We start from the raw sequence: 20797 nt of genomic DNA on the forward strand, positions 1-20797 counted from the left end.
TACAAAAGCCGTACTGGGTTTGTGACCTGCTCTTTAACGCCCGTCTGGGACCACGGGAGGAAAAGACCTGGTCTGTTCCATCCACCCTCCACGCTCGTGTGAGCTGCACCGGGACGGTGTTTGGCCAACAGAGCACAAGAGAAAAGCTTCTGAGAGGGCCCCATGTGCTGGACAGAACTCATAACAGAGGAAAGAGCCCCAAACAGGGGTAGCTTGGGGTTCAGAATCAAAGCTGAGCACCCGTGAAGCCTGTATTTCCTTTCTCAAGGCTCTCATTTATGTTCTTGTCTCAAATTCTGGGGTCCTCACGGGTTGGGATGGGAAGAGTGAATCTCGGATTGAGTGGCAGGAAGGAGCCCCCATTCCCTCCTCACGGCTGGGCCTGGGCAGCGAGGTGCGCCACCTTCCCCTCCATTTTCCTCCGATGTCACCGTGGACTACGCTCTGGGTTCTGGAGGTGGGTCTTGGCTGGTTTCTCAGGAGGCATGTGTGAGAGTTTCTTCACAAGCAAACTAAATTCCCTTTCATTCTTACCTCTTATTACCGGCATAAATCCACCTGGCATCTTGTCAGCTGAGAGCTCACGCAGACCTGTGCACATCAGTCTCTCTTATGGAGGGAAAACATTAAACTTTGGTACAATATAGATAAGGAAAGGCTGTGGGAATGCTGGAAGTTTTCAACATCATGTAGGAAAGTGAAACTAGATGTTTTCAAAAATTATTTCTTATCAGTCTTGTATTGTGAACATAGAACTGCTGTGAATCAAGGACGTTTTGAGGGAGGAGAGGTTAAGGAAGTAGGGACGTGCAAAGTTTTAAGTCAATAACAGAGAGAAGGCACACGGAACACGGCTAGATCAAGAAATTCCCTGGGCTGGAGGGTGGCGGCCCTGATGGAACTGAGCAGAGTCCCAGGAGAAAGCTGTTTGGGGCGGGTCCATGCCCCGAGACCAGCTCACAGCAGATGCCGTTTCTCCAAATTCCTTTGGGAGAGGCTGGCAGGGCTGTGGATATGGGAATGATGTGCTGGAATGGGGGTTCACGGGCCAGCATCTAGTCCTAGGTGGTGGTGAGACTCCTCACACAGCATCCATTCTAGAAATACTTATCAAGTGTCCACTCTGTGCCCAGCATGTGATGGGCGCTAGGGTGCAGGTATGACCAAGACAGGACCAGACTGTGCACTAGCAGAGTTGAAGATCCAGAAGAATGATTTAAAATATCTTTTTGAATACACAATTGCAGAGAGAGTTACGAAATGGAAAGGACAGCACTAGGAAATGCTTATCAAGGAGGTCTGATCTGACGTAGGTTTAAGGAAGGGCTCCTTGGGGCAGTAAAGAAAAAAGGAGGAGGAAGAGAAGCTTTTAGCATGTACTAACTCATTTAATTCTTACAACTCTACAAAACACGCACTCTTATTATTCCCATTTGATAGACTCGGAAACAGAGGCACAGGGATGTTAAGTAGCCTGCCCAAGGTCATCTCCGTGTGTAGCAGAGATGTTTCTAGTCACCTGCTCCATCTTTAAAAGATCTCAACTTACTCTTAAAAACGTCATGCAGGTGCCAGCCCAGTGGCGTAGGGGTTAAGTTAGCACGTTCCACTTTGGTGGCCCGGGCTTCGCAAGTTTGAATCCCAGGCATGGACCTATGCACCGCTTATCAAACCATGCTGTGGCAGTGGTTCCATATATAAAGTAGAGGAAGATGGGCACGGAAGTTAGCTCAGGGTCAGTCTTCCTCAGCAAACAGAGGAGGATTGAGGGTGGATGTTAGCTCAGGGCTCATCTTCCCCCCTCAAGAAAAACAAATCATACAGAAGACAAAAGCAAATGCCATTCTGAGATTTTACTCTCTCCAAGCTCCAAATCGTCCTATACAACAGGAAGAGGCAGCAGCAACAGCCATGAGGGCTGCCCTGGAAGCCGTGTGGACTGTGGCGAGGCTCTGCAGTCATGGTGGATAGCCTCTGGGGCCAGCCTGCCCTGGCTCGAATCCCAGCTCTGGCACTTACCAGCTGAGAGGTCTGGGGCAAGTTCCTTCCCTCTCTGTGCCTCTATTTCATCATCTGCAAAGTGGGGATAAGAACAGCACCTATGACACGGGGTAGTCGGAAGGATTAAGTGAGTTACCATATGTAAAACACAGAGGACAGTCTCCTGCACATGCCTAGAGCTCTATAATTGCTCAGACACCTGCCTGACAGACAGGGCCTGTTAGAATTCAATACCCCTAAAGGTTCCTGGGGACACACACCCAAAGTGAGGAACAGAGCCCTCAGGGAAGAGTGTGGACGAAGCAGAAGCCCCAGAGCTGACAGGAAACCAAGCAGCCTCTACCTCCGCCCTCCCTTCACTCATTCTTTTTTCCAACACGCATCTGTGAAGCCCTTGCACTGTGCCTGACCCTCTCAGGGGAACGAAAGGAGTCTCTCAGGGGAACACGAGGAGTGTAACTGAGGTTAAGGAAGTCCAGAATGCTTAAGCCCCAGGGGCACCACCACATTTTCCCCCATCCATCAATCACCAAGATCAGGTGGAGGCAGAATAGCTCAGCGGTTATGGGCATGTGCTTTAAAATCAGATGTGAGCTTGAACCCCAACATTACGACCAACCAGCTTGAGCAACCTGCTTAGCCTCTCTGTGCCTCCATTTCAACATCTGCCAGTGGAGTACCATAATAATATCTGCTCCTTAGAGTTGCTGTAAGGAACAGATGAGTTAAATAATGTTTGGAAGCAAGTCTAGCACATAGTAAGTGTTCGATGTTGTTATTATTACCTCATGATGTTTAAATGAGAAAATACATAGAAAGCATTTAGCCTTGTGCCCTATGTACACAACAAAGGCTCAAGAAATAGTAGCTATTATGACATCCTTTCCACCCACCATCATGCAGGGTGGTACGAGAACACCAGGGCATCTGAGGCTATTCTCGGGGAGCCTTGCATTCTTACTGGGGGAAAGAGCTGTTATGCAGGAAGGACTAGAGAATACTTTATGGAGGATGCAGAATATTATTCATTCATTCAACCATTCAGCAAAGATCTATTGGGCAGCTGCTAAAGTGCAGGACATTCAATATTTTAACAGCACAGAACACTCAGTAAATAACTCCTGCCCGAGGCCCCAGCCAAGCTTCCCTACCACCCCTGCTCTGGGGCCTCTGCAGAATCCTGGGACGTCCCTCCAATCCAGCCACTCAAGGGGCTTCGCCTGGCAGAGCCGGGGCCTCCAGGACCTCAGAACCCGCTCCAGGGCCCCATTCTGGTACCCGTGCCCCAATGGTTATTAGTATTTGAAAACACCCCTGTATTCACCCTCCACAGTCTTGGGGAGAAGACAAACAGTAAACAGTGAGTTGCCAAACAGTGTAACAGGAGCCAAAATAGTGCTACTCACAGAAATAAGGAGCTCAGGGCCAGCTCTGCTGCATGGATGCAGCATCAAAACCGGCTTCACCAAAGAGTGATTGCTGAGACCAGACACAACTGGGACAAGCAGACAAACTATCCCAAGTAGAGGGGTGTCGACAAAAATAATCCATAACCAATCTATAAATGAAAATTTGGGAGAGTTTATTCTGAGCCGAAATCTGAGGACCATGGCCCGGGGCCTTTCTTCCTGAAGGAAGAAAGGGCACCGAGAAAGTGGGGTGCACAGAGTGGTTATATACCCCCAAACAGGATGTTTCACATAGGATTGAAATGGCCCTTCTACAATAGTCGCGAGACTGCTCTGTCGGCACAGTGATTGATGGAAATAGCAGGTAGGTCTGCTGTCTCGGTGAACGCAGCAGGATGGCAGGTCTGTTGTCTCCAGCTGAGTGGTCACAGGTGAGCACTGCAATCAGTTCCTAGCCTAAGGAAAGAGGCTTAATCTTTAAGGAAATGCCAAAGTTGGGAGGGGGAGGGAAGTTGCACCTTTATCTCAAGGGCCTGTGTTCTTACCATAGGAAATGTATATACAATGCATGCTCAATGGCCACAGTCAGGCCCTTTTGGAAAAAACAAAGTCAGGCCGAATTAAGTTTATACCAAATGACTTCCTCATATACTCCAATATGTCCTATTGTTTGCCATTTTTATTTGTCAGGGGACATCAGTAGTAAGGCATAGAGGTGAGAAGGAGCAATCTCAGGAAAAGCAAGATCTCAGGGCAAGGAGACTGGAAAGACGGGCTAAGTGTTGGCTGGCCTTGGATGCAGTAAGGTCTAACGGAGGGAGAGGAAGCTGGCAGTGCCTTTTGGTAAAATCACCCTTGCAGTGGGGTGGGAAGTGGACCAGAGGGACAGGAGGATGGAAACAGAGAAGCTCATGCAGGGATCCGGGTGAGAAATGACAAGTCTCCCAATCTAAATAGAAACAGAGGAGATGAGAGCCAAGGAGGGGATTACAAAAGAGACTGAAATGGGTGGATGAGGATAAATGAGGTGGGGCAGTCAAGGAGAGTCATGTTTCTATCCAATCGCATGGTGGATGAGACACCATTCCTTAAACCAGGGCAGTCAGATTGGAAGGACAGTCAATGACATACACAGTGGGGGCAAGCGATTATACAGCCACTTGACCCTCCTGAGGTGTCAGCCAGAGGGATTTTTACAAATGTAAAAAAAATTACAACACTCCTATCTTAAAATCCTACAATGGTCTCCCATCCCACTCAGAATGAGATCTATGCCTGATTGCCTTACCCACATAATCAGGCCCGTCACCTCTGTGACCCCAGTGCCTACCTCCAAACTCTCCATGAGCTTACTGATCTTTAGCTACCCTGGCTTCTTTCTCATCTTTAAGCAGACCAAGCTTGTTCTTGCTCCTAGACACTTACCAGGTAATTTGCGCTTTTCACCATTTCACTTGTCCTTCAGGGCTCCTCTTAACTGTCATCTTCCCAGAAACACTATTCCCTGACCCACTATCTGATGTTGCCCACCCACCTAAACCCACTCAGCTATTCTCTACCACATTCCTTTCTTTTTTTTCTTTACAGTATGAGATGGTCTCAAGTATGATGGTTGACTCCTCTCTTTTTAGTCTCCCATTAGCAAGTAAGCCCCCTGAGGATAAGGGTGGGGTCTGCCATTCACCCCTGTATTCCTAATGCCTGGAACAGTACTGGCTTATAAGAAATAGTCAGTAACTATCTCTAAATGAATGGAGGGGGCCAATCTATCCATGGTGTTCGTTTTTAACTTTGGAGGAGTACTGAGGGGGAATGAGATATACTGTGTATTCATCAAGATGAAAATAAGAAACAGTGCAGTCAATGGGACAACTAAGGAGAGTTAAAAAAGGGGCTGTTTACAAAGGTCTGGGCAGGGATGGGGAAATTTACCAGGGATGATGCACTGCCCCCGGGCCAAGAACGGCCAGAAGCTGTTACTTCCCCAGGCATAAAGGACATCAGGGGAGACAGTTACCAGAACCCAGAGGCAGCTGAGGGCACCTGCAGGAGCCAGGGCAGGAGCTTTAGTGAGGAATGAAGCCAAGCTGCAGCATCCCCGAAGAGAGGGAGCCCGAGGAACAACCTCACTCTCCCAGCTCCCATCTCCTCTCAGGGCCTCTCATTGGACGAATCCACCCAGAGGCCAAGGGGAAGGGAGCCCAAGTGATGAAAGTCGTGCAGCCCAGCCTCCCAGGCAAAGAGGAGGGAGAAAGGTGGAGTGTGGATCTGGGGGGCAAAGGGAAGTTAACCTGTGCATGGTTTTATTTATGGTTGTGGTAAACATACGATAAAGGAGAAGGAGAGATTCACCCAAGTGATATTGGACAAACAAAAGCAACCTATTTCCACGGTGCGTACAGATTTACAAAAGACAGTCTCGTTTTCCATAATCTCCCTCTGGCCCCTTTGGAGTCTCGTCTTCTCTTTCTTCCCAGTGCCCCCGCCACAGGTTCTCCCTGCCCTTGGCTTGTCAGACATGGCAAACAGCATGGTGGCTACAATCTGGAGAATCATCCTTTACATGTTGGTACTGCCTCGGGTTGTGGGGCAGAATAAACTGGAGGCATAAAACAGAACACTGTTGTGAAATTCTCACTGAGCCCAAAGGCAGCGGGAGACGGTAGAACAAGAGATTTGAATTTCATGCCCTCCGTCACCTGGGCCGCAAGTTTCAAATGCAGAATTCCTAAAATGCTGACCTGGGAAATGACAGGACTCAAGCTCAGAATCTTCTAAAGGATTTGGGCTGCTCTGCATTTTCCCCACAGATTTGGGTGTCTGTTTTTTCAGCACTGAGTTAAAGCCTGCAGATGTAAGTGCACATATTCCAAAGATTCATTGAAGATTTTTGTGTATTTTTTTCTTTGGCATCTAATTCAGTGATTTGCCCCAGGCTTCATATCACAGGCATAATCAAGTATTGTCTAATAAAATCTTTAAATGTGGCCAGTGCTTAAAGCGCTGTTCTTACTGTAATAGAAACTCAGAGGAGAAGGGAAGAGAGGAAAATTTTCATATTCAAACTTCCTCTTGTTTAAGGAGGTAAATGTCCTGCTGGGACGGACATCCTCCAGCTTAGGAAGGGCTGGTGCATGTAAATATTCCTGCTTTCAGGTCCTGAACTCAAGCAAATGACAGCACCAAGCAAACCTGGTCCCCGATGTTCCAGATACCCCAAGGTTCCAGATGCCCCGAGGTTGTCACTTGCTGCTGGATTTCTCCATCACCATTGAGGACACCTCTGCATTATGGATCCCCCGCGTTGAAGGATTTCTGTTTCCTGCAATTTACATCATTAAAATTGAAGACGATTGCTGGGTTCTGGGAGGGATAAATGCAGTACCCCTGGTAATTTAGGCAGCAGTACCTTATAATCTCAAAGGTTTCTTTTTGCAGAGTCACCGTCAGACTTCAGAAATAGCCCTCAACATAGGGTCTAGGAGAGCATAGGCAAGTGCTTGGCTCTGTGGGGGCCCTGCTAGAGGCTGCCTGTGGACAGGAAGGAAGCCAAGGGGGAAAGAGAAGAAAATAGGAATACGGGGGAGGCAAGAAAGGAGAAGAGAGAAGGGGATGAAATGAGATTGAAATGATTGGTCCATGGTCATTCATCTAGCAAGTAGAAGAGACGGAACTTACATTCAAACCCGGTTCTCTTTGACTCCGAAGTCCAAATCCCTTCCTTTATAACAGGCTTGGAGAGGTGTCACAGGTGACTCCCAGCATAAGAAGGGTATTCTTGTAAGGAGAGTTCCCAATTGATCATTTTGTCTCTATTGATTTTCACAAAAGCATTTTTAATAGGGCTTAGTGTGTGCCAGACTATGGGTTGGGTATATGGGATCCAAAAATAAACAGATGTATTTCTCACTCTTGAGGAGCTCACAGTCTAGTGGGGGGGGAGGGGGGGAATGGAGGGGTATACATGTGCAACTAAATAACCATACACAAAAATATAGTAAGGGTGGGAACATAGACAAGTATAAAATGCCATAGATCAGAAACAGGGGAGTAACAATTGATCTAGAGACTCTGATAAAGATACATAAATACAGGGATTTTTGATCTGGATTTTGAGGGATGATTAAGAGTTCAGACAGCAGATGACAGCAAGAAAAGGTATTACAGACAAAGAAACAGCTATTCCAAAAGACAAATATGGAAACATTATGGGGAAGTGATAAGGTGGCGGATTTGGCTCAATAAAAGCATAAACAGCCCAAAAATAGAACACTGCCCCAGAAAACAGGAAATTCTCCCTTGCTAGAAGGGTCTGAGCAGAGTGTAGACAACCCTGTGTCAACGAGAGAACAGTCAGGGTGAATTCTGCCTGGACTCTTTGGTGGTCCTTAATGTGTGCCCGACTCCAGCTGGGCTCACACCGGAGGTGGAGTGTGGTGCAATGGTGGAGGGCAGGGCCTCGAAAGCAGACAGGCCGGGTTGGAGCTCCGGCCCTTCACTCAGCTTACAAGCTGAGGGTGAGTTATTGAACCCCACTGAAACACAGGCTCTACACCTTAGACTCTAACAGCTGCCTCACCTGGCAGAAGGAAATGCATTAGTGGTGTGGAGCACTTAGCACCGTGTCTGAAGAGGGAGATGAGTCCTCAATATAGAACCAGGAGCCATGGTGTCATTGTTACTGCAGAAGGTGGGAAACCCCACTGAGGTGGGTAACCCTGACCTGTTCTTACCACCTGGGCAAGGTGTCATGAGTGCTGGGGGGCAGCCACTGGCAGAAGCCAAGTAAGTATGTCCCGTGGACCAGCGCTGGGACACAGAGAGGAGAGTAGGGTCATGCAAGTGTAGGGTCATATCCTGTCTTTATTTAAAATTTTGGTATTTTGTTCATCATAGATTTGTTTGCCTTAAATTTGATTTTTTAAACATTGCTTTAATATATTCCGTATTTCGTTTTCTGAGCTTTTTAGCACGCCGTAAATTTGGGGCCTACGGCAAATGCCTTATTCCCCACCTCCTGTCCCCTCCCCACCCTGTTCCCTACTGCTCTGGGTGCCAAGCACCCACATAAGCTGCCCTTGCGGGCCCCATCCTTTGTTTTAAGGTCTTTCTTCCCAGGACCCCCTGCCCTATGCCGAGGGCCCCTGAGACCCCAAGACTGAAGAAAACAGCTCCTGGATTGCTAATACTTGACTTCACTTTGTTTTTTTTTTGTTTTTTTTTTTTTTTTTTTGGCCTGCCCTACTATGAATTTTATACAATAAAAAATTTTAAAAACTTTAGAATCAGACCGCTGAGAGCTCTCCACTTGAAAATCATCCTGAATTGTGTCATTACCCTGAGGAACCAGAGGAGTGAACTGAAGCGAATACATAAAATTCACATCACCTCCAAATGAGTGGTCTTAATGCACCTTTTGCCAAGAGCCTGTGCTCAAAGGGCCTGTTTCTGGGTGTACCGTGTACCAGGCTTCCCCTAAGTGATGGCCGGGCATGTTGTGCAGAGTGTAGGAGCCTTAATCAGCCTGAGTGTTAGCAGCTTTCTTAAGCCCTGGTCCTGCTGACTTCTCTCCCTCTGTACCACCCTAAATGATGCTGCTAAGTAATTCGTTTTGAAGAACTCTTACGGAGATCAATTTTACTAATGCACACACAGCCTAATAGAGGCTGGGCTACTGTAGAGAGAGGAAGTGATCTCTCTCTCTCTTTTTTCAAATTGGAGAACAAGAACAGGAATCACCAGTCAGGTCGGAGCTGCGCCTGGGCATGGCTTCCCTATGGATTAACATTTCCTGACCAGGCACTTCACAGAAAGGTTATAACTATTTGTGTTATGTGCAAGCCATGCATAGCAACCAGGACCACTGCACAGCTGAAACCAGGACGCCTCCTGGGATTTCAATGCAGACATCAGAGTCCTTGAATTCCTGATGATGGTTAGTCACTCCAAATCAGCAGAACTGGCCTCGATCTTGCATATATCTTTTCTTTTCTTATGGCACATAGAGGTTCTTGATTCCTTTACTGATTAACTCCTCCGTTATAAATTTTTATATTCCAAATATAAGCAGTTACGTTGAGAAGTCTGTAACTTAGCAACTATCTAGCAAGATGGAGATCTGGTTCAAAGACAATCCTTCATGGTGTGTAAAGACTTATTCAAAACGTGCTGCGTTAAGAGAAGTCAGGAATCAACAAAAGGCAAACCACATAGGAATAAAAAAAGCATTTTAAAAGATAGAGGGCTGAGATATTCTAGAAACGGGTCAGGGAATCACTTCGGTTAAGATAAAAGACCTGCGAAGCTCATGCATGTTAAAATCCTACAATTTCTGTTTAGAGTGAGCAATCAACTAAGACACAATACCCCAACATTGGTATTCTATGGGAAAACCATTCTCTTAAAAGCTATGATTTCCCAGTAACAGAGGTCCCCATTTATATGCCTCTGTGATTCAGATTTCCCCAATATAATTTTGGCTATATATTAAGTACACATTCGGCTTGAGCCCATGGAAAAGTAGGACATCAGAGAAACATAAGATCAGCCAGGCCACTTCATACCACTTAGAAGATTAGCAATCTACAAGGGCACACAAAATCTGCTTTAAAATGCCTTTTGCTTTCCAGCATCTAACTTGAAATAGGCTTCCAGGAAGAAAAGATAAGAGGCTGGGAGGGAGGGAGGACATTAACATTGATGGGGGTCTGCTCATGTCAGACACTATGCCAGGCACTTCACAGAACTTCTCATTTAATCTAGGTCGTAACGATTTGAAATCATCAATCCTCTCGCCTTTTTCCTTATTTTCAGAGAAGCCCATTCACTGCAAAGTACCTTACATATCCAATTTTTATTACTTTTTTATTAGTTTGGATGCAAGTGACAGAATCTCAATTCAAACCAGTTTTGGCAAAATCAGATTTATTAGCTCAACTGCAAAGAAAAATTGAGGAACCAGATCATGGAAAGGACAGGAATGCAACCCACTTTTATGACAACTGAGCCTGGAGAGTGAATACCACCAGGATTATCTTCCTGAAACTTATCTGTTTTTCTCTCTGGATGTTGGTTCATTCTTCTTCAGCACACACTTGGTTTTTCTCCACATTTGAGGGGAAACATGGCCCTCCCCAAAGCACTTAAGCTTGACATCATAGAGCTTCTAGCTCAGGAGAGGAGCTGACCAATGTCTCATCTCAAGACCAAATATCCCAGTGAGAAGACAATTCACAAGGGACACTATGTGCTAGTGGTAGTCACGACAATGGGAGGCGAGCACTTTCTGGGAGTAAAGGGACCGTGGGCAGCAGTCTCCTTAAGGTTCCCTACATCCATCTAGAAGATATTTCTCTTCTTTGTGAATGCCTAGTTTAATTTCTAGCACATAACAGGCCTCCAGTAAATAGTTACTGAATGTCAGAAAGGGAAGTGAGCAGAATACACACAAGGCCAGGGCTGGCCCTGACTCCATTTGGGAGGGGGACATTTCTTCCCTGCGGGTGAGCTCACGCCCTGCAAAAGCGTTCCTGAGCCCCAGGCAGAGCGGCTTGTGTGCGTTCAGAGGCTGACTCTCAGGTGGTGCAGACCCTCTGAACACACCCAGAAGGCTCTCCAGCTACCAATGTTTCCAGGCTTATTTTATCTTCCCCTGCAACAATATACTTTTTTTCCTTTGGCAGCTGGTGTGAGAATCCCTCCTCCAGGCAGAGACCCACTTTTGTCAGGCAAGGCTTTGATAAACCCACTCAGGGGTTCCAGTCAGCTGGTGCCTGGATTAGAGAGCCAGGTGGGGCTGCTCTGCATGAGATAAGAAAAAGGACAGCTCTGCTCCTGAGAGGGAGGGGAGGTGGGAGGGGAGCAGGGAGGGGAAGGAGCAGAGAGAGGAGACTCCAGGTCAATGGCATATCCAAAGAAGCCTGGGAAGAAAAGAGACACGTGCCTAGTGATGTGAGGTCCTATGTGAGCCCTCCCCACGACCCCATGCATCCTTTATAAAACAACAGCAATCCCCGTTCACTCACAGGGTGGCCTTCCTGGAGAAGCCTGAGAAGGGAAGAGATACCGTGTCAAGGGAGGAGTGGGGTGCATGAACAGTCGGACAATGTGGGCAAAAGGAATAACATCTGGCTTGGGTTCCCAGTGCACAGATGTGAAAATGACCCACATGCCATGCCTTAGTCTGCATCTGCTGGGAGCCCAGGCGGGCACCATGCTGGTGTTCAAGGTGAAGACAGCTGGCCTTCCCTCCCTGCTCCTTAAGGGAGCAAGCCCAAGTTCTAACAGCAATTCCATCTGTTAGGTCTAGCCCTTGTACACAGATCTCAAGTTCCTGTTACTTTGCTAGTTTTTCTGACCCGAGGCCCTCTCCTCTCTTCTTCCTCCCTCCTCCAAGCCATGGAGCTTTGCCTCTCTCAGTCTTCCTCCTCACCCAACTCCCACCTTCACCTGGCAAGCTCCTCTTTATCCTTCAGATCTCACCTTCTATGTTCTTTTTCCTAGGGGAAAAAAGTCCCTCAAGGCTAGATCCATGTCCCTTCTATGTGACCATGATTCCCTGACTTATTTCAAGCATCACCCTGATCATGTTGAATTAAATTGTTTGCTTGCCACTTACCTGCCAGTCTCTCCTACCAGACTATAAAGTCCATGAGGTCAAGGCTGTGTCTATTTTATTCCATTGCATCCCTAGCACAAAGTACAGTGCCTGTCCCATAGCAGTTGCTCAATAAACCTCTGTTGAATGTGTTGAATAAATGATTGAATAAATAAGGCTCTAGGAAAACCACTCACAGCCAGTTCAGTCCCAGCCTAATCATTCAAGATAGTCCCTCTCTCCTCAGTCTCATGCCCTCCTGCTGAGCCACGTAGAGCCTACAGCCACAGCTCTGTCATCAATAGGGAACTCTTACAGTGCACTCTGTTGGCAGACTCCAAGTAGTAGAATTTGCCCGTGGAATCCGAAGATCCCAGCCTCAGCCCAATGAGACTGAGAGATAGGGACTATGGGAAGAAATCTACCAATTTGCTAACTCCTACAATCCACCTGGCCACTGTTACAACATCCAGGAAACATACACACGAATACTGCAGGCATCAAACCTGTCTTTCCCCTAGAGCAGCTGGGTGACCATAGAGGCCTTCTAGAAGGCTCTCAGATGCCTTGGCTGTCTGAACACATGAAACAGAATGCAACATCGTCCCCATTATCAATGAACCTGAACTCTAGCTGAAAAGATTGGACACCACAGAAAGCCAAGGAGCGACCCAAGAAGACAACAGCAAAGAGAAAGCAGTGAGTGGTTAAAGCCCCAGAAACAGAAGGTGCTTCAGAGAAGGGGCAGGGACAATCCCCCAGGGAACTTGGAAAGCAAGTAGCAGCTGAGTAGACGGTTAGAATCAGGAAGGTGTAGAAGTCGTGAAGAACATAGTCAGCAAAAAGTCAGAAGTGGGAAAACCAAGGAGCCTTAGAGCCAGAGAGGAAACCAGTGTCACTGGAGTGGGTGACTCATGCAGGAAGGAGAAAAGAACCAGAGTCCTAGGAAGGGCTCAGACGGCAGAAGTTTAAGCTCCAGGTGAAAGAGTTTGAAGCTTTACTTCTAGCTAATAGGGACCCTTTGAAAGCTTTAAGGCAATTTCCCCACAGAGTTTGGAGACTAGTCACCTGGTAATGCGAAGGATGTGTTGGCAGAGCGGGATCGTGCAGGCAAAGGAGCAGGCTGGGGAGCCACAGCATTCCGGGAGAGGCAAGAAGGGCCTCCCCTCTCTCCTAAGTGACAGGGCAGGGGAGGCAAAACAAGGAAGGGGTGAGGGGAGGGGGAACGAGGGCCAGGCCTGGGGCTGGATTGTGAGCAAAGGAAAATGTAGCTTTATCTGAAATATTTTCATTTTTTACAAGGAAAATGTATTTATGTAGTACTTGAGTGTTGAAAAGTAATGAAATTATTTGAAAGGAAGGAAAGAAGCAAGAGACAAAGAAAGAATTAAAGACAAAAGACAGAGAAAGATTGAGGTAGAAAATGAAAGGAGGAAGAGAAGGAAAAAAGAAAATAAGAATGGATATAATGCAGTAGATTCAGGAGTATTCATTCAAGAAATATTTACTGGGTGCCTAGGATGTGCCAAGTCCTCTTATAGATGGTAGGATGAAAAAATAGATGAAAGAGAAAAAGTTCCTTCCCTCATAGAACTTACATAGAATTAATAATTATACATAACAAACAAGTTACGAAATAAATAATTATATTCCAAATAGCGATAAGTAAGAAAAATAAAAAGCTAGCAGTGTAAGGGGATAGAGAATGTTATCTTTTGCTGTATAACAACCAACCACCAAATAGTGATTTGGTTTTGTTCATGATTCTCCAGCTTGGATAGGGCCCAGTGGGGACAGCCCATCTCTGCTCCACTCACTCAGTGTCACTGGGGCAGCTCAAAGGTAGGAGGCTGGAATCATCTGGAGGCTCGTTCGTTCTCTCACATATTGGGAGCTGATTCTGGCTGGTGCTTGGGGACTTGGCTGGGGCATTTGGACGGAACATCTTCACATGGCCTCTCCATGTGGCATGGGCTTCCTCACAATATGGTGGGAAAGTTCCAAGAGCAAGTGGTACTGAAAGAGAGGGAGAGAGCACCCGGCTGATGTGCTATTGCCTTTTCTAATCCAGCAGAGGTCATGCAGCATCACTTCCATTGCATTCTATTCACAGAAGTGAGTCTTAAGCAGCCTTAGGAGCCAGCCCATATTCAAGGGGAGGAGAATTAGTCTCCACCTTTCAATGGGAGGAATGTCAAAGAATGTGTAGACATCACAGAGAGTAATGTGGGAGGATAGTCTTTTACACCAGGTGGTTAGTAAAGGGCACTCCAAAATTGGTCAGGCTTCTCCAGAGAAATAGAACCAAGACGAGATTTTATATATATACACATACGCATATATATGTATACATGAATGTACACATACATACATATACAGAGATATTTATTTCAAGGATTGGCTCATGCAAGTGTGAAGGTGGCAAATCTGAACTCCATAGGGCAGCCTGCAGATAGAAACTCAGGCAGGAGTTAAAGTAGTGGAAACCAGTGGAAGATTCTGAGCAGGGTGGCGTGATCTGATTCACACCACGTAAAGATGGCACCAGCTGCCGGGGAAGGAGCACCCTGGAAGAAGGGTTGCCCAGAGTTAGTAGCTCCCTGGACCCAGGCATCTGGAAGGAGGGGACAATGAGGGACAGCATGTGCTTTGCAGGCCAGCTGACCGAGCACTGTCAGCCATGGGACAGAAACGAAGAAATCAAAATAGGGCTCCCATTTTAGGAAAGTCAGATCTGAAAGGAACTAGTCAACCCTCTTGAATCAAAGCAGTAAGAAATTCGGGACCAGAGCTGGCTCAGGACAGCACCACTGTTCTGCAAGGCGTTGCTCAGAGGTGATCGCTGGGACCATGTCGTGAGAGGCTCACCCAGGAGAGAGAAGAGAGAAACCGGAGTACACTTCAGTGGCCAGCACCTTACGATGATCCATTCCTGGCCATGGAGAGGGGATTCAAGTAGCTGAAGGAAGAAAAAGAAATCAGTTTGGAGAGAATGCCTCTCTGTTCTCTGTCTCCTGAAAAGGCCACGCATGTGATGAGGTGTTGAAGGCAGTCCGAGAGACAGCTGAGAGGCGAGCAGCATGCATTACTTATAAGACTCCACTGAAATGTAAATTGAGGTGAGTTTATTGGTTCCCTTGGTCTTAAATGGAATCATAAAGTATTCATTGGGTCCAGCTAAGGCCTTTCAGATCTGGAGCTCCATGAGAAATATGTGGCATGCTAAGGTTACATTAATAAAAAATAAATAAATCCATGTCCCAGAGACTCGTGCTTGTGCACTATAAAACTGCCCATTCTGTAGATATTAATGTTTAATGTGTTTGTAAAAAGCAGTCGGCTTTGCCAAGCACAGCAACAAAAATGTCCCGCAAATCCTCAGTACTTAACGTCTCAGCACGTCGCCTAAGTGCTCTGGCGGAGAACACGCTGCTAGGGTGGGAAGAGAGGTAGCTCTGAGCAGCAGCTGGTGCGGCCACATTAAAAAGTAGCTTCATTCAGAGGAAACGTGCTCGCTCGCTGCTGATGCGAGTTAGAGTCGAACTTTCACTCACCTTCACATTTTCCTGGCTCCGCGTGCTCAGGAGAAATGTTGAGAGAAGTTGATGTTTTCAGAACTGAATACATAATGACTGGAAACCTGTTTAAAGAAAGACACTCGAAAAATAACCACATCAAAATAAACAAAGTTGGTTTTACAGAAGAAATCTGATAACACTCAACTCAGAGAAGCAAAAGTACTTTTTGCTTCAGACCACTCATACAACCCCAGCTGTTTCCTAGACGATTCTAGCAGGAGTGCACCGATCAATCTGAATCATCGCTTCCCTTGGCCGCTGGGCAGCAGGCCGCACATCAGACAGGCTGCACTTGGTAGCTGTTATGTTTTGCTTTCGGTCTCAAGTCGGTGCAGAGAAATCTCTGCTTCCCCTAAGCTGATTTGCTGTCAGGAAACGCCTGCCACGTCCTGGACCTGCTGACCAGACCTTACCACCTTACTGCGTGCCTCCAGCTTACTCTTCATCCTAAGGCACCCTTTGGAACCAAACAGTGAAATGAGAAAGGACAGGTGCAGAGAACAGAGCTGAACCCTCAGGAATGGGAATCTATACTTAAACCCAGCATCAGGTACCCCACCTCAACCGCTAACCACCCAGCAAAGCCGGCAGGGATCTGCAGAAATGGAGTGCGGACAACAGAGAGAGACGGACTCTCTCTTGTTCTCTCTCGCTCTCCACATCCTGGAATTCAGCAGACTCATTTTCATTTCTGTCCAGACTTGAGGGCCCATGGACAGCATCCCTGAAGTCAGAGACCAAGCTGTCAGAGAGACGTAGAGGGCTTAACAGCTTGAGAAATGTCAGAGACACCTGGAGCACTGCTCTCATGCTAAGAAAGGGAGCCTGACTTATGACCCTCCAAATGGAGCTTTGCTTCTCACACCCTGAGTTGTGGGTTGAATCGTGTCCCCCAAAAAGTTATGCAGAAGCCCTAACCCTTGGTACTTGGACTTACTGGCTATTTTGACTTGAGGATTAGGTAATGATAATGGTAGTAACAATAATAGTCTCCTCCTCTGGTTTAGGATGGACCTTGCTTCCTGCAGTGCTTCAGTGCAACTGAGTGAAGATTTTACTCAGCTTCATGCTTGAGAAACGTCTTCTTCCTCAACCTTAGTGGACAGCATCAGTGTGGGGGCTGGCAAGTCCCTGCCGCAGGATTCCTGGAGGACTGTCTACGGAGGAGAGGGGAGGCTCTGCAGGTGCATCCGGGACCTGGGTTCCAGACCTGGCCTCTTTCTATCCAGCAGTGTGACTTCGGGCAAGTCACTGCCCCTCTGTGGACCTCCGTGTCCTCACTTGTAAAGTGGCGGTACTGGACCAGGAGACGCTGAAGATCTCTTTCCAGTCTGACGTGCTCTAAGAATCTCCCAAGCTTCTCCTTGTGCTTGGATTGTTCACGCTGCATTTCTCCTGGACCTTGGCGTGAACAGTTACACCAAAGACAGCTCCAGGGAGAAAGACAGACAGACAGAAGGATATGGGTGAGAGTCCTGATTCTACACTTGGTGGCCACCCTTGGGCGGTGAATGGGTTGAATTGTGTCTCCCCAAAAGATGCTGAAGTCCTACCCCCCAGTACCTGTGGATGAAGAGTGGTACAGTGAATGTGGCCTTATTTGGAAATAGGGTCTATGCAGATGTAATCAAGTTAAAACATGGTCATCGTGGATTAGAGTGGGCTTTAATCCAATGACTGGTATCCTTATAAGGAGAAAAAGATTTGCAGACACACAGACACACAGGAAGAAGAAATGAGAAGACAGAGGCAGAGTTAGTATTGTGCTGCCAGGAGCCAAAGAACTCCAAGGATTGTGAGGGCCACCAGAAGTTAGAAGAGACAAAGAAAGATTTTTCCCCTGGAGACTTCAGAGAAATCACAGCCCTGCCCACACCTTGATGTCAGACTTCTAGCCCCCAGAACTGTGAGAAAATCCATTTCTGTTGTTTTAATCTGCCCAATTTGTGGTCATTACTACAGCACCCCTAGGAAACTAATATACCCAAGGGCACATGGTGGTAGCTCAGGAATGAGAAAGAGAAATCCCTGAGGCCAATGGCTCCAAAGAGCCCTGTGGTGAGGATGGAGATATCCACCACTGACCCCAGAGAGGCTTCCAGGCAGGAAGGCACTAAAGTTGCAAAAAAACCCTACCTGGGCAGGATGTGGTCAGAGCACACCTGTCACTCTGAAACATCTGGGCAACATCAACTCTAACATAGGCATCTCTAAGAGCCTCATCAAGGCAACAAAGAGACTGAGACAGGAGGAGGGAGTCGCTGTCCAGGAACGAGACTAGAATTGCTGTGTGCCTGGGCAGACACATGGTTGTGTGGTTTGCTCCAACAGGAAGATGGCTCACTGTCCCCAAAGAGTCCCCCTCCAGCCTACCATAATCTTTGGTTTATTTTTAACGTGCCTTACCCAGGAAGCAGGAGCACATAAAGTATTCCCCATCGCCGGCCCAACTGTTCACCACTGGATCCCAGTGACCAGAGCAGGGCCTAGTAGAGAGATGGCGCCTGGTAGATACTTGTTGACAGACTGAATCATGCAGGAATGCATGATTCAATAAAAGCAGAGAAGAGAGGAAACCACCTGGATCCCAGAGAGATAAACTGAGAGGAATCAAGAGCCATGGGAGGACAATTGAGGAGACTTCTGGAAATGTTGGGCTGAATGGGCACCTTCTAGAGAAGCTCTGAAATGCCAGGAGGACTTGGTGACCTGGTCTTTGCCAACCCTCCAGCCTTCTCTCATTCCCCTCCTTTTGTCATACTTTTTGACCAATCATTCTACATTGTTTCAGTTGCCTATACTTGCCCTGCTGTTTCAGGCCTCCAGGCCTTTGCACGTGCTCTTCCCCCAAGCCTGGAGTCTCTGCCCCTTGGTCATTCTCCAAAAACACTGCTTGTCATCCCCTCCTCTAGGAAGCTTTCCTGGATAGCCTGCATCCAAGTGTCTTCTTTCACAGCCTTCATCATCTTGGGCATATCCCACAATACTGCAACAATCTGCATATCTGCTAGGGCTCCCTCTGCGACCACCTCTGTATCCCCAGGCCCTGGCATCAGATAAATTCCAGGTTAATGTTCAACTGAACTGGGATGAGGGCAGAGTGGAGTGGGAAAGGAGAGAAGGATAAGGATGAGGACGAGGAAGACCCAAAGAGGGGAAATATGGAATCAGGATGGACTTCGACTCTTCAGGAATTTTGCCTGGAATGAGCCTGGTTCTGAGTCATCTGTTAACATTTAGAACACAGTGTGGGCCAATTTATTTAGGGAAGAAGCTGGAGAAATACGAATTACTGAGCTGTTCTCTCTGATGTACTCACAATTTGGCTTCTCAGATCTGCCTTCTCCAAACAGCCTCACTCTCACCTGCAGCAGTGAACAATCTTCTGGGCAATTAACTTCAACCATTTCAGAAAGCCCATGACTTCGTGGAGCGGAGTCTGCCATTGGCTCACTGGAATGGACCCAGCTCCATCTCCTTCTGTCTCTTGAGCAAGTGAATGAATGTTATGAATGAATGAGTGAGGCTTACCACGGCAGGATAAATAAAACCAGGCCCTAACAGCAAGCATAACAAGGCATAACAAGCACAGGTTTTAGAATCAGAAAGACTAATTTGCTGTCTACCACTTCCTAGCCGTGACTTTCAGCAAATGGCTTAACCTCTGAGAGCCCCCATTCCCTCCGCAGCAAAATGGTTGTTAGAGATAAAGATAAATATGGAAAGTTCCTAGCACCTAATACCAGGAGTTTCCGTCCTCATTCTTCCACCCTTCTCTTCCTCCCTCCTTTATTCCCTCCTTATAATAACTAACTAACATTTAATAAGTGCACACTAGATGCCAGGCCCTGTGTGCCAGGGGCCTTCCTACACATCCTCTCATTTAGTCTCATCCTTATGCGTTAAACAGCGTCCTGTATTAGTTTGCTAGGGCTGCCGCCATAACAAAGTATTATGAAGTGGGTGGATTAAATAAGAGAAATGTATTTACTATTAAATAAATCTTAACAGTATCACAATTAAATACCACTCTGGAGGCTAGAGGTCCAAGATCAAGGTATCAGCAGGGTTGGTTCCTTCCAAGACTGTACGGGAGAATGTGTCCCAGGCCTCTCCCCTAGCTTCTGGTGGTTTGCTGGCATTCTTCGGTGTTCCTTGGCTTGAAGAAGCATCACCCCTTCAAAGGATGCTTCCTCCATCTTCTCATGGTGTTCTCCCCGTCTGCATCTGTCACTGAGTCCAAACTTCTCCTTTTCATAAGGACAACAGTCATATTGGTTTAAAGTCCACCCTAATGGTCTCATCTTAACTTGATCACCTGCATAGACTCTATTTCCAAATAAGGTCCCATTCACTGTACAGCACTTCATTCATAGGTCCTGGGGGGTAGGGCTTCAGCATCTTTTGGGGAGACACAATTCAACCCATTCACCGCCCAACGGTGGCCAGCAAGTCCAGAACTAGGATTCACACCAATATCCTTCTGTCTGTCTGTCTTTCTCCCTGGAGCTGTCTTCGGTGTAACTGTTCACACCAAACTCCGGAAGAAATGCAGCGTGAACAATCCAAGCACAAGGAGAAGCTTGGGAGATTCTTAGAGCACGTCAGACTGGAAAGAGATCTTCAGCGTCTCCTGGTCCAGTACCGCCACTTTACAAGTGAGGACACGGAGGTCCACAGAGGGGCAGTGACTTGCCTGAAGTCACACTGCTGGATAGAAAGAGGCCAGGTCTGGAACCCAGGTCCCGGATGCACCTGCAGAGCCTCCCCTCTCCTCCGTAGACAGTCCTCCAGGAATCCTGCGGCAGGGACTCGCCAGCCCCCACACTGATGCTGTCCACTAAGGTTGAGGAAGAAGACGTTTCTCAAGCATGAAGCTGAGTAAAATCTTCACTCAGTTGCACTGAAGCACTGCAGGAAGCAAGCTCCATCCTAAACCAGAGGAGGAGACTATTATTGTTACTACCATTATCATTACCTAATCCTCAAGTCAAAATGGCCAGTAAGTCCAAGAATGCCACATTCCTCCCATGTCCACTTTCAACAAAACAACCCACAGAAACTGAATCACAGTTTCAGCTAAATACATATTTAATTCCTTATGTATTTTTTATATTTTGTTTTGTGCAGGACTGTTTACCTAGTTAACGATGAAGGGGAATCTATTGTCACCAAGTTTCTAGGTTTTTCTCTTACTCAGTCTTGAAGTGCCC

General features: G+C 47.1%; 1 long non-coding RNA gene across 1 annotated transcript; it reads right to left on the bottom strand.

Moving 5' to 3' along the window:
• Window positions 1-13768: 13768 nt before the first annotated feature.
• Window positions 13769-15646, bottom strand: LOC124236971 (uncharacterized). Its single transcript, XR_006887894.1, has 3 exons — window positions 15561-15646; window positions 14875-14965; window positions 13769-14022 (listed from the first exon to the last, which is right to left on the bottom strand). It is a non-coding gene; the product is annotated as an uncharacterized LOC124236971 (long non-coding RNA).
• Between the last annotated feature and the right edge of the window lie 5151 nt (window positions 15647-20797).

This window comes from Equus quagga, chromosome 3 (assembly GCF_021613505.1).
Source record: "Equus quagga isolate Etosha38 chromosome 3, UCLA_HA_Equagga_1.0, whole genome shotgun sequence".
NCBI classification, from domain to species: domain Eukaryota; kingdom Metazoa; phylum Chordata; class Mammalia; order Perissodactyla; family Equidae; genus Equus; species Equus quagga.